The sequence below is a fragment of the Centrocercus urophasianus genome, unplaced genomic scaffold (genome assembly GCF_019232065.1).
Source record: "Centrocercus urophasianus isolate 14NV4802_14NV808 unplaced genomic scaffold, USGS_Curo_1.0 seq_11, whole genome shotgun sequence".
NCBI classification, from domain to species: domain Eukaryota; kingdom Metazoa; phylum Chordata; class Aves; order Galliformes; family Phasianidae; genus Centrocercus; species Centrocercus urophasianus.
In genome coordinates, this window is record NW_024884253.1 from 1,714,276 (window position 1) to 1,728,889 (window position 14,614).

Sequence of the window (14,614 nt, forward strand, 5' to 3'; positions counted from 1 at the left end):
TTCGGTCCACATGTTTAAAACAAATATTTAAGCCTACTAAAGCTAACTAGAGGTGGTAAACAGTATTCAAGGACTTCTCATGCTAAGAAAAAATACTAATAAAATACTAACTGATACCCATGAGAATTTTGCCATAAACCTCACTAGCATTAAAATTTAGCCCTCAGTCATTAGGTCCCAGGAATTATAAGTCTGTTTTCTTGCTGATACATATATATTTTTGTCAGTCAGGTCCTCTCCTTTGTAACATGAAAGCTCATTGTGGATCTTGAGAGAGAAGAAGGTGGATTTCATGAGGAAGGAAACTTTAAAATAGCTGCTTCCCTGCTTCAGTATGTCCTTCTTGGGCCATATTGGGTCTCAACTGATTTAAATTGACCTTCAGGCTTCTTCCTGACTCTTGCATTGTTCTGAGCTCTAAATCCTGAAGAATCGAAGACCTCTTGTCTGGCCTGAGTACATTTCATGAATAATCTCTGCAACCATTCTCTGCACTCTGTAATGTCTTCAAAAGACATAGTATTGAGCAACTGCTTTCTCCTCTCTCTCAACCACCAGTTTGTTTCTAATGAAATATTTATTAAGAGAATGATATTTGCAGGCAGAGAAGAAGATAATTCATGAGAGCAATCAGCTCTGGGTTAACTGGAGAATGAAAATGTCTTGGACCGTAGCAAAAACTCATAATCAAAGGACTCCCCAGCTATCCATCAAACAATCAATTACTGTATCCATTAGACCCCTTTCACCACACATTAGAACAATTTACTAGACATGCTAATGTTCGGGTCATTGCTCCTTAAGGATGAGCACACAGCAGAGGCATCTATCAAAGTTTTGATGTTGTGTGATCTCATACAGTGCGGATATATAGCTTAGATCACTTAATGTCCTCATGGTGAAGTTAAATCTATTCAGGACTTCGTCTCCGAAGGGCTTGCTGGTTGCCTTCAGATCTCAGCATCTCAAGGAAACAGAAGAAATTCAGTATTTCAAATGGTTCAACCTTCTCCGTGGTGAGACAGAAAATCATTCTGTGTGAAACATGAATAAGCAAACCACACATCAGTGAAACAATGATGGTTTTGACACTTCTTTATTACACTGTTCAGGTTAACTGCCAACATATTTTCTACACTTAAATGTGCCATGATGGTAAAGATATTATTTTTTTCTGGGAGGAGGGAATCCAGACAGGACATCACCCCAGAAGTGTCTTGCTTCACTGTCCTCCTCCATTAGCAGATCAATCTAGTGGGATTTTGAATCATATATTGGAAGAATCCATGTTAATATTTCCCCAGCATAGATTTCTACTTCTGAAGGCATCTAGACTCCTACAGTAAGTGGAGAAAGATAAGACACTCCATGGGTAATGTACGCACATCCTTCACCTTGGCATGTGAGGTGTAGGTCTCTAGCTCTGAGCCTGACATTTTAGGCTCCCTTTATAGTATACGATGCAATCTCATGTGTTAAGTAGCTGTCAGTCTTTTTAATCTGAAGCGTAGGACTCTTATCTCAATTGACATTATTGACAGTGTCTCCACTGAGTATAATGGGAGTCTTAATAAGGAGTTTGGAGGTCAGTGCTTGCCAGATATGTAAAGCTTGGTCAGATGGGTTTCTCGAAGTTCAGTTTGACTGATGAGTTCAGACATGCGTACATACTGTGTAAAGATCTGAAATTGCTTTAAAAGGGATCTCACGTGCATGTCTGTACCTCTAGACCTGATCTGATGGCACAGGCTGGCATCTAGCTTTAAGTAACTCTATTAGCAGCATTTAGCTCCTTAGCTCCGTTAGCTGTGTAAAAGGCAAAAAAAAAAAAAAAAAAGAAGAAGCAAGAGTACGGCCTCATTGAATTGAATTACCCACTTCACTATTTAGAACAGATAAGAAACAGAAAGAAATGAGCTCACGATATAGATGCTCATGTTATGGCAGCAAAGGGGCATGGAGAAATAATGGCATGAGAGAGAGCCCAACAATCACCCCGTCCTCTCCCAGTCAGCTGGAGAGGGATAAGACTATTGCTGCCATTTGTTTTTGTGTGAGTGAGGATGTGTCTGTCTTATATACCCACGTGCATACGCCCACTGAACATCCATTCTCACTCTTACTGCTGGCTTGTCCTTGAGGGCATGGAGCTGCTGAATATTGGCAGCAAGTAGTTATTTCACAAGGCATTATTAAGCTTGAGATGTAATCCAGTCATCAAAGCAAGAGCAGGAAGCTGTCTTCTTTCCACTGAGAAGATCCTATTCCAACATGGTTTTGGAGACAGAGGTCTGTTTTGGGGAGTGAAATACGATTTTAATTCAGTGAGTGTGTCCTAGCCTTGCAGAATCAGTTCACTTCTCCTTTATTACTCCAGGAATGGAAAGTATCCTGTATCCAGATTTCAGTCCTTTGAGACTAGGTTGAATAGTTAAGAAAATTACTGTGAGGCAACCAATTAACTAAAACCACAGGTGGCATTTTTCAGAGTAGACTTTAACACGCGACAAAATTCCTTCTGTGTTTGCATGAAAATTTCCAACAGACGTATTTTTATGGCACAAGCAATGAAATCTTCAAGCTAATGGCTTGGGAAGGGTATTGGCATATGCAGAAAGAATAAAAAAGAATACAAACAGGGCAAGTAAACTGACATGAGCCATAGACTGTAAAGCATTGGAAAAGAAAATGAGGGAGAAGAATTAAGTGGTGTAGAAGAGAGTGTCAAAAGAGATGTTGTTGCAGTCTGTCAGTGCTTTCAAGGTGAAAATACAGATGAAGTCTTGGTGAATTATTCACCAAGCTAAATGATAGAATTCAGAATGGCCAAATGTTAGGGAAGAAACATGTAGGTTGAGTGGTAAAGCTAATGAAGTACGGTTGTGTTGCTGGTTATTGCCCCCATCGGTTTTAAAAGTGAATAGTACAGCTAAAACAAAAGTAAAATAAATAATAATAATGTTACAAGAAAATGGTGGAAGTTATCTGAATGCTTATCCGTGGCCTCTCTTTGAAGGAGTTCAGACATTGTCCTGATGCTCACTGGAAAAATGCACATATTCTTGGCAGTTTTGTTACATGTTACAGGAGGCACTAAGCTGAAAACCTTACAGCATCTTTTATCTCAATCCTTTCCCTGAATGTTTTATTTTGCAAACATTTTAGGTAGCTGTTCAGTCCTCATGAAAGTCTTCATGTAGCCCGTATGCTAATTGTGTGGTATGGGACCAAACGGCAGAGCTTAAGAAAGGTTAGCATCTCTGTAAACATTTATCACAGAGACAGCGTGAAACACGCTGGCTTGCACTGAATTCCTCTGCTGGTGTTTTGTATTTCTTTTCACTGTTTGGAAGGTTGAATTCATTTTGTTTTGCCTCCTACAGAACTCATACAGGATACATTATCAAAGTGCAGAATGCCTACTTGATTTTCCTTGGAAATTCAGAAAAAATATTTCAGTTTCTTGAGCAATGTTTATACTTGCCATTTTCATTATTTCACTTTGCAGGTGCAATTACAATTAGATTTACTAAAAAATTTCAGTTTCTCTTTCTAGAGACATTCTCTAAATTCATTATAACTTCATTGCTATTCCTGAGTAAAGGTGCAGTTTTCTTGCTGCTGTTCCTGTCTTTTCTTTAAACCAGCAAGTATCCTGACTTTTGATTTGACTTGTAACTCCAAGTTGCCCTTCATTTTTTTTTCTGTGACTCAAATCACATCCTCCAAATTAAGTTTACTGGTCGTGGAATGTTTCCAGTGATACGGTGTCTTCACTTCCATGTGGCTTCTTGCACTCAGACAAAAAAAGGGTGAACATTTAATTCCATTCAGTTGAACTTACTTTTTTTTTTTAAGATTATATACAGTCTAGAAGATTAGACTGGGTTAGTCAGGGATTGCTACTGATTGGGAAAGAATCAGACTCGTCCACTCTTGCATCATGTGTCTGGGATAGGTAGGGGGAATGGCCAATGGAAAAGTCCCCAGTGGTGTTTATGGATTGTAGAGAGAGAGCTCTTCGAGTATTAGATAGAAACCATTTAGCCAATTTAGTTGAAAATGTTTTCTTTATTTCACTAACATATATTTCTTTAGGAACAAGTACCACAAGCCTTTCAATTGCAAAAGTCCTGTTCTAAACACGCTCTGCTTTGTAATTCCTTGTCATGGTTGTACACCTAAGAAAACAACTGCTGGAATCAAACGCAAATTTTGAAGTATCTTCATTTGCTCCCAGCATTTACAGTAGGATGGCTGTGTCCCATGAGCTGGAACATGTTTAGAAGAAAAGCAAAATAAAAATGTTTGGTAGGCAGCATGATGAAGCAATAAATGTTAGGTTGTATGTAGCCCCTTATTAGCTTCAGCAGTCATGTCTCTTAAAAGAGATCAAGGAACTTGCTCCATGCACAATGCTTGGTTGTAGCACACAGAAAACAACAGGTAACTCTGGAACAAAGCTGTTTGGTCTTTCTAAAGTCCTTTTTGGACAATCTGTTGCATACTAATACTACCAGGTATTCCTAAGTCAGACTTGTAGTTTTTTCATTTTGATTCAGTTGTTGTCGGTGTTTTTACCACAGTTGTCTTTCATTTTGTATCTTTTAAGCATTTTTATTGTCTTTGTTTGTATTTTAATTAAAAACAAAAATGTTCTGAAGAAAAACAACTTAATTTTTGTGTATAGCATTACTGTAATACCTAACAAGCAGTTGCCTGCAGTCACATGTGGATCAGTAGGCTTTATTGTAGCAAATTTATGTGTAAATAAAAAAAAAAAAAAAAAAAAAAAGATTTATATAGAATGAGAGAATCCTTCTCTGGGCTCCAATGACTCGATTTGCTTTCTGTTGAGGGGTCACTTTCTCATATAGAGGCACCTTATGGAAGTCACAGTTAATTACTTAGATGGACTCTGCCTGGCTCTGACTCTTTCTAGATCTTTTTGAGTAAATCACGTTGACTTAATGTTTCCAGCCTATGATGCTGCCTCGTTCAGAGTTAGTGCTGAAATAATTCTCTGAGTTGGACCAAAGGACCGAACACTCTTTGCTGCAGAAGGCAGACTGTTTAAGTCTTGAAACCTCATTATTCCTAATGGTGAAGTCTGGTGTGTAATGATTCCCAACTGTACAAGTCTACTGAGAAAAGGCTGTGAGTGAAAAATAGGCTATGTTTGCCTGCAGAGGCAATGCTGTTGTCCAAGAGACAGTCATTTCTGTGCCGCAGCATCTTGCTTGCTGTAATGCTGACATAATTTGAGTGCGGGTTCTTTCGTGGGTGGTAATAAAAGCTGTGGTTGGGTGAAGAAGTCTTGTCCCATCCTGCTTTATTCCTTCTCGTCCACAGAGATGAACTTCACTGCTACAAAGAAGCACTGCCTTGTCTTCCCATTCCGTTCGCTGACAACCTATCCCAAAAGCCATTTATGGGCAGTGAGAAGCTGCCACTGTGCTAATTTCGGATCAGGCTTTCGGGCAATAGGTCTGGTGTTGTGAATGCAGACAGTGCCAGGGCTGTGGAATGAGCAGGTGTTTTGTGCAGTCACTGAAGAGGAGTTTTTCTCAATCGCAGGCTTTGAGCATTTCCTTCAGTCCACTGAAACTCTGGAAAATGTCAGCGTGGTGAGAAGAGATTAAAAGATTGCTGTCAGAGGTTTGTTTTTTAGGAATCAATTGTGTTTTTGAGAAAAGATGGCTGAGAACTCTAGAAACAACAGAGGAGATGAGGATTGATAGGAGTGGCTTTCATCTGAAGTGCATGGCCTAAAAATACACTCTGTTTTTGTCACTGCCATGCGAATCCAACTGCTCCATTCGGCATAACAGCTATTAGGATTCAGTAAATGCACCCATTTTCATACTTCCCATGTAAGAGAAAAGCAGTGAATTACTTGAAAGAAAAAGGCATACTTGTTATTTCCCTTGCTTCTCACTATAGGGTGGCACAGTGCCCATGCTAGGGATTGTCTCGGGAAACTGAGCTGAATTTGGCTCTTTCCTCTAAATGAAGCCAGGAAAAGGGTTCTCACTTGTTTTGTTTTTTTTTTTTTGTCCCTAGATGGGTGTTAATGAGTGAGCCAGTGACTCATTTGCCTCCTAGTTTGCCTTTCTAGCAGGAACCTGCTCACCAGCTGTATGGCACACACGTTAGGTGGCAGAAACAACACTGTCCTTTCTAGACAGCCATGATGCATCTGTGAGCATGGTCCATTTACACAAACACTGAGTGTTTCAGATATTCAGCAAGGGAATTGCGAGCAGGGGAGTTTTCTGCCTAGCATCGGGATCCAGGGATGATGTACAGTGCAGCTCTCAGCAAGCAGTGCCAGCCAAAACACAGTGCCAGCAGCAGAGCTGTGCAGAGCCAGAGAGTTATGAGAATGTAATTCAGACAGCTAGGAAAGGGCAGGAACAGCTTTAGAAATGTGATGCGATGCTGTAAAAATATAGGTGAATGCTCTCTTTCATGACAGTCCTAAAGGAATATTTATCAGCTTGCTTTGTATGCACGGAGAAGCCACCCGAAGATGCCAGCAGTACAGGCAGTCAGCTTTGGGAAGGATGAGTTTAGATATTTGTGATCAGACTTTAGTCATTAAGTGTAATGAGTTTGTAAAGAAAAGGTTGTTGGATTAAGATGGGAAAATTATACCTCTTAACACTGTTGCTTTCATTAAACTCATGTTGCTACAGGACTATCTATGAGGACTGCTCTGAAAATAATGCCTCTTATTTTATTATTGTAGAATCATAGAATGGTTTAGGTTGGATAGGATCTTTAAGATCAACCAGTTCCAACCCCTTGCTATAGGCAGGGACATCTCCCTCTAGACCAGGTTGCTCACAGCTTCATCCAGCCTGGCCTTGAATGCTTCCAGAGAGGGAGTATCTACAGCCTCACTGGGCAACCTGTTCCAGTATCTCACCACCCACATAGTAAAGAATTTCATCCTAATATCCAGCCTAAATTCACCCTCTTCCCATTTAAAACCATTTCTTCTTGTCCTGTCAGTACATGCCCTTCTAAAAAATCCCTCTTCATCTTCCCTTTAGGACCTCTTCAGGTCCTTGAAGGCTGCTGTAAGATCACCCTGGAGCCTTCTTTTCTCCAGGCTGAAGAGCCCCAGCTCTCTCAGCCTGTCTTCGTAGGGGAGGTGCTCCATCATCTTCATGGCCCTCCTCTGGACCTGCTCACGATGTCAGAAGTGGATGTTGGTGGTGTGGCAGTAGGAGTTAAACATCCTCAGCAGTATTCCATTAAGTTTTGTTGCTGTGTGACAGATGGCAGCAGAGGGGCAGTCTGACAAAATGATGTCTGACATGGAGGCTGTAGATGCCCTATTGCTGGAGGCTTTCAGGGCCAGTTTGGGTGGGATCCTGGGCAGTCTGGCTTGGTGATTGGCAACCCCCCAAGGCAAGGGGATTGGAACTACATGATTTTTAAGGTACTATCCAACCTAAGCCATTCTGTGCATATGAAGTGCGTATGAAGCAATGGAGATCAAACAGTGGATGTCTGTACAGTGAACGGAGGCTATAACTCCAGCCTGTGGAGTGGTGACATGCATTTCCACTGGAGAAAAAGTTCAAGATGCAGGCCTTAGTGGATAAAGTGATGTGTACTATGTTTTGGGATAGGAAAGGGGTGATCCTTATGGATTTCCTGAAAACCAGTCAAACCATCAACTCTACACTAGCTACATTGTGATGCTGACTGAACTGAAGGCTTGCACTTCCAGAGTCAGGCTGGAGAGAGAACATTTCTCTTGCAACTCTGGTCCTGTACCAATTTGAAGATCATGGAGCACATTGCCAACCTTGGCTTGGCTGTTCTACCATATCCCTGTGTAGTCCAGATTTGGTACCTTCTGATTTCCATGGGTTCATACTGATGAAAGATGGACTGTTTGGTCAATATTTTTCCAGCATGAAACAGTGAGTCATCTCTGCTGGTTCGGATTTTACAAGCATGGCATTCAGGCTCTTGTTCATCACTGGTGAAAGTACGTGGCTAATAATGGTAACTGTATTGAAATACATCATTTTATAGCTTAGAATTTTCTCTGTCAAATAATGCTCTTGCGCTCGTAGAATCTGTTGTCATTTCCATGGAGATAAACAGGAGGCAATACTTTCAGAGTGACCCATGTGTTTGCACGGAAGGTAAGGGAAAGAAGGGAGAAGGACTGGAAACAGGAACAGGATGAACTGTACCTTCTGTCCATTATGAGAATACGGTAAGAGTTATGCTGGGCAAAAATGCATATCAAAATGTAGCCCTTGGGATAAGTTTGCCCTAGAAGCTAATACTCTCTATGGGTTTGTGCTCAGCCATCACCTGAGGCTGGAAGGAAGGTCATTCATACTGCATTTCACCTTCACCTGTGGATTAAAATACACTGTGCTTTTTTAAAGCATTTTGGATATCAGGGAGCTAAACCTCAGGCTTCTGGCTTATTTTCCTTTTCTTCATCTGCCACAGACACATCATTTAATTTTCCAACCCAGAGTACAGTGAGATCGACTCTGAACTAGAGCAGCCCTAGGAGCTGAGGTCAGGATTGCTCAAAATGAATTTTGTGGAGTAATAAAGGCTTGAAGGAAAAATGAAGAAGAAAGAAACAGTAGGAGGTATGAACTAGGTACTCCGTTAGTAACTCTCTTCTAGTTCCACGAAACTAAATGGATTTTCTTAGACTTCATGACTGCAGAGTCTGGAGTGATTAAATTTATAAATGCTGAAAAGCGAATCAGCAAATAATTTCGATTCCCACATTTTCCTTAAAATGAGTAATTTTCTTGCAGACTCCAGCAAGAGAAAGCTGGTAGAAATGGCGATTTTCGTACTCAATTTCAGGTCCACATCGCTCAAAAGTAAACAACTTGATCAGGAGTGAAGACATCACAACATGAGACATTCTAGTTAATTTAAATAAAAATGCACTTCAACCCTTCCCATTATGCTAATTTTCCCATGCTGTGTTTTTTTTTTCTTTTCCTCACACTACATTGGTGCAGAGTAATCACATTTCCATAACTTGAAGAAATTGCTGAATGCATTTTAGTATTTGCTTGTGTTAGTGATGCATGCAGGAAGGATGGAAAAGGTCTCACTGAAAGTTGTCTTTGTTTAGGTTCTAAAACCAGTAGTAGTGGGCACCAGTGTGCCCAATTTTGGGGTGAAAAGGAGGAGCAAACGATGAGTAATTTGCGATTGCATTTTTTCTCCCCCATTGTTGTGGGAAGCTCCTCTCCTAAGATAACAGAGCTCAGATTGCCAATCTACTGCGATCTTCTGTGTGAAAGATAATGCGAAGTTGCAATAGCACTATTTCACTCCTCTAAAAGATTTAGAAAAGATTTTAAAGTCCCAGACTGCTTGTTCTGTGCATGCCTGAGGCCTTTCTACCTGTAATTGCTTTGGGCTTTTGCTTGGTGAGAAGCAGCTCTAAATCTCATTGAGGCTGCAGGGTGAGTTGTTTTGGAAGGGTGGTTTGAGAAAGATTATCTAATCCAATTTATCTGTCTTCTTAACCTGTATATTGTGGGTAGGCAGGCCACACTGGCTGCTTCCTGCCATTTTTGTCCTAGGCAGCTTGCAGTGCCAATGTGCTATTAAAAAGGTGTCAGGCACAAGCAAGTAGCGTAACTATGGCAGTATTCTGCACAGTGGTCCTCCATGTAAAGTGTTTTATTCATCTTTAATGCAGGCATTCTGCCCTCATTTTTCTGCATGCAATAAAACGTGAATCTCGAAGCCTGGATGCTAGGGAGAATAGGAGATCCTCATAAAGTGTAGCCTCACTGTTTATATGTCTGTACATACCATAAAGCAGGAGATAAATGTCTCTGCATTTGCATTTTGTGTGAAAGCCAGACTCAAAATGTTACCCAAGGAGATGTGTTAGTTTGCAGGAGGTGTGGGAGGTGTGTTGAGTGTTGCTTCAGCTGGCCGTATCCCTGCTAGAGGTAGGCAGAGCTTATGGAGGCTGAAAAGTACCTTTCCTGGGTTTACTACCTGAACAATGTAAACTCTACCTTCATAGCTGCAGAAGGTTTCCTTGGAACAATCTGCTGTATGTAGTACAGAATCAGCTTATGTGAATGAGACTTCTTATACCTGTGCTTATATAAATTTGGAGGTATCTAGGGAATTTGAGATCTGTGCTGAGTAAATCATAGGAGGTTTGTTTTCTGTTCTGGGGAGGCTTTGAATGGAGATAAATTGCTTTGCTTAGTAGAGTCAGCTGTCAGACCAACAGCAAGAACTTGCAGGATGATGAGTGGACAAAGCAAGAGCAAAAAGCTGGACATGAGCCAGCAGTGTGCTGTTGGGGTGGCCAGTAGGGAGAGGGATGAGATTGTCCCCCTCTGCTCTGCTCTTGTAAGGCCTCACCTGGAATACTGTGTCCATGGTAGGGGTCCCCAGTACTGGAAGAATGCAGAACTGTTGAAGCAAGTCTGGAGGAAGGCCACAGAGATAGATGATCACAGGGCTGGAACACCTCTCCTATGTTGAAAGGTTGAGTGTTAGGGTTAGGGCTTGTTTAGCTTGGAGAAGAGAAGGCTCCAGGGAGACCTAATTGCAACCTTCCAGTACTTGAAGGGAGCTTGTAAGCAAGAGGGAGACTGGCTTTATATGCAGTCTAATAGTGATAGAACAAGGGAGATTGGCTTTAAATTAAAACAAGGAGAATTTAGGTTAGGTATTAGGAAGAAATTCTTTACTCAGAGGGTGGTAAGGCCCTGGCACTGGCAGTCCAGAGAAGCTGTAGATACTGGATGTCTGGAGGTGTTCAAGGACAGGTTGGATGGATTCCTAGGCAGCATGGACTGGTGGGTGGCAATCAGCCCATGGCAGTGGGGTTGAAACTAGATGATCTTTTAAGGTTCCTTCCCACCGAAGCTATTCTGTGATTCACTGATTCTATATTCTAGAATAAATGAGACAGCTTTCAATTGAGAGTGTCTTGCATCCCTGTGATTATCTTTAATATCTTTCCAAAAGCCTCGTTTACTTGATTATTTTTATTTCTAGTAAGGGAATAACCTATAATGAGCAATCAGAAATTGCATCATTAGAGAAGTAAAAGAGAGCTACAGGACAGAATTGTCTCCAGCACACACCTGCAGGGGATTCCATAATTCTCCGAAGATGAACCATGCCCTTTGGGTGATGGCATGTTAGGTTGCAGTTCCTGTTAGATTTTTTCTTCTAGGTGGAGTAAACAGCCTGTGGGAACCAGAAGAGAGGTCATTTCAGTCCCTTTCTTGGTGGTTTTATGTGACAGAGATTGTACAGCTCTTAATATCACTGTGTAGAGAGAAGAAATTGTGTATTAGTGTCTCTTTTTCGCCCTTCCAATATACAAATGGGGAGTAAAGTAGGCACAGAGCTGGGAAGGGGTCGTCTTTAGAAATGTGCATCTTCTCATGCAAAGATTTGTCAACTGCTGAAGTACAGACACTTACAGAAGTTGTCTCCTTCCAGATAAAGCCCTTTTCCCCCTTTTTTCCTTTCCTCTATCACCAGCTGCATATAACATCTTCCCATTTGTAGAATAAATCTGATAAAAAAATGTAGTTGTAAGCAGCAATGATTTTATCCCAGTGAAAAGATATTATCCAACAGAAAATATGTTGTGCTGGGGCATAATTTTTCAGATATGATGAATAACAGCAAAGTGCGACCCTCAGTCCTAAGAATTTAGCTTTAAAAGAACCACTGAGCATATCAGATAAACTCAACTTTTTCTCTCCTATCATTCTTTTCAAAGGCAGAGTTTGTTTTATAGATACATCATGACAAAAATCTGCCACAGGCAAATTTCAACAAAAGAGCAACTTCAAACACGTCCAATTAACAATTTATGAAAGGAAATCCTACAGAAAATTACACAGAGATTCACAGGGCATAAAATTTGGCACTAAATCAAATTTAATGTGGAAATGCATATACGGGGAGTTATGGCCCCTTGCAGAGCATTGACAAAAGGAACTTTATCTGTGGAAGCTCAATGAGTGCCCTCTGTCATAGCTCTTTTTGCTATAAATAAAAGATTTTGTCAGAGACAGAAAAACTGAAAAGGGAAAGAAAACCCCTGATAAACCCAGTTATACACAGTTTTCAAGCAGAAGTATTAAAAATAATTAGATTTCTTTGCACTTTCAAATCCAGGATTTGTGCAGTTTATCACTGAAATGAAGGGCATTGTACCATCAACAACTACAAAATCAGTTTTCATTTGTCAGCACAGCAAACCACTGTATATATCCCACTAGCAGGTCCTGGTGACTGTATTTAAAGTTATTATGGAGCTGTTTTTGTGTCTGGATGGAAATTTTGGACCCCCCTCTGCATTTCCTTGTCTGACAGTTCGTTCGTTCACTCAGCTGTTGTGGTTGGGTTTTCTCGAAGGATATTAAGTATACAAAATCACATAATTGCCTTCAGTAGCTCTGAAATTAACTTAAGCCACTACTTTGTTCGGAGAAAAACATCTGTGTCTAGACCATTATCTATTTAAACACATAAATAGCCTGCTTTTGTAAGAGATGGCTGAGCAGCATCACTTGCATTGCTCCATCTGTATTATTTTGGGGTTGTTTACAGAGACTAGAACCAGCGAGGGAGGGCGACTGATAAGTTGACAGAAGCCAAGACCAAGCATCTTTGTGATGCAACTATAGTATTACATGTACTAACATAATCTGAAGAGCTGCTTATTGAACTGCTTAGTTCCTCTGCTCCTTCATCAGAACAGAATGGGGAACATTAGATCATTAGAAAATTTGGTATCTTCCACTGAAATGTGTATCTTTACAAGAAAGCATGGATTCATGCATCCATTCGTGTGCGTTTGAATCCATGGCACAGCATCCTTGTGTTAGTTGAGGAGAGTTGGACTAGAACAGTTCCTTCCAACTCAAACAGTTCTATGGTTCTATGATAGTATAAGGTTTTCCTTGTCTCAGAGGTATGGGCCCTTCCAGCCTGCATGTTCTTGGGCAGTGTAACTGCCTCTTCATAATGTAGTTAGCCCATTGGTGCAGATGAGATGACACCCTATGTCACTATAAATGTAGCCCTATAATACCCCATGGTGGTTTTTTTATTTTGTTTTTGTTTGTTTGTTTGTTTGTTTTTCTTTTTTCTTTTGAGTCCATTTTGGCAGTGAAACCAGATTAGTTAGCGTGCAAGGCACATAGTAATTGGTGAATGAAACACCCCTGGAGTATCTGAATCCTATTAAAATACGTCTTTTAAAATGTTAATGAATTTATAAACTGATTTTAAATGATGATTTTCTTCCCATAACACACTCTTTCTGTGTAGATAACAGATCCCAAGGAAGCACAAGGTGAAACAAAGTAAGATGTTCATGTTGGAGGTTTTTATCTTCTGCTTATATGTTTGAAATACACTTGACTATATATGAACCATTTTTTCTGTGTGCCTCTGCCTCTTCTGTTACCCCACTTCCTTCAGCACGTTGTATAATTCTCCTTGTCTGAAACTAGATGATATTGATAATGATAATGGATTACTTTTGTTAGGCAGCACCTATATTTTTTTAGCTCTTTAGTTTCCAATTTCCAGAGATCACACACTTTTTTTTAAGAAATGAAAGAACATTTAAACAGTTAAATGAGTGATTCTAGGTGCATAATATTCTTCAAAATACAGGAAGTTCAGGTTGGGTATTATAGGAAAAAGTTATTCTCAGAATGTGTGGTAATGCATTGGAACAGACTGCCCAGGGAAGTTCTGCAGACCCTGGAGACGTTCAAGAAACATGGAGATGTGGCACTGAGGGACAGGGTTTAGTGGGCATGGGGGGATGGGTTGACAGTTGTACTTGATGATCTTAGTGATCTTTTCCAATCATAGTGATTTTGTGATTCTGTGAAAATCAAGCCAGATCATTTGTCTAAATATGGTTGTAATAGTTAAGTACTACTAAGTTTCTCTTTGCTTCCTTCAGAGTTCCTCTAATAAAGCAGATCTCTAAGCAATGCAGCAAGAAGTAAAATCCCTTATAAGCTGTGTTTTGTCCTCATTCACCTGCCTCCCTCATGTGTGCTTGATTTTCTCATTCTTGCCTAGGTGATTTGACATTGTTCAGTCTTTTCCACTGCAACTTCTACTCCAGTCCTTCCAGTTTTCCAGTCCTTTTGTGCTCTTCTAACAAGATCTCCTTTGGCCTTGCTCCATGTTCACTGTGAGGGAATTTGAGGCATTTAACATCTTTGTAAACTTGACTGCAGCAAGAGAGCAAAGGCTTTCACTTCTCAAACACCACCTCTTGAAGAGCCCCAGTGTTTCTGCTTCAGATCAGTCTAGATTCAGAGAGCTAAGCATCCTCCTGAACTGTTGGGCTTGTTTTCTTTTGTAATGTTCAGCAACTTTGGGGATATTCAGGTCAAGAATGTGCTATAGCAAGTGCCATTTCTTCTTTCAACTTAAGAGTGTTGGAAGCAGTTGGATTGCTCTTTTATTGTAACTTTTGATGAGGAGTCAGAGCTCAGATCAAGGCCAGCTGAAAGGACAGTGTGCATTGTTTGAAGTGAAATACTTATGCAATTGTAGGACTGGAGTCTTTTGTGGG

General features: G+C 40.5%; 1 protein-coding gene across 8 annotated transcripts in view; it reads left to right on the forward strand.

The window, feature by feature from the left end:
- The window catches only part of TSNARE1 (t-SNARE domain containing 1), a 461,403-nt gene that overhangs the window by 224,358 nt on the left and 222,431 nt on the right, over window positions 1–14,614 (forward strand). The window lies entirely within an intron of this gene.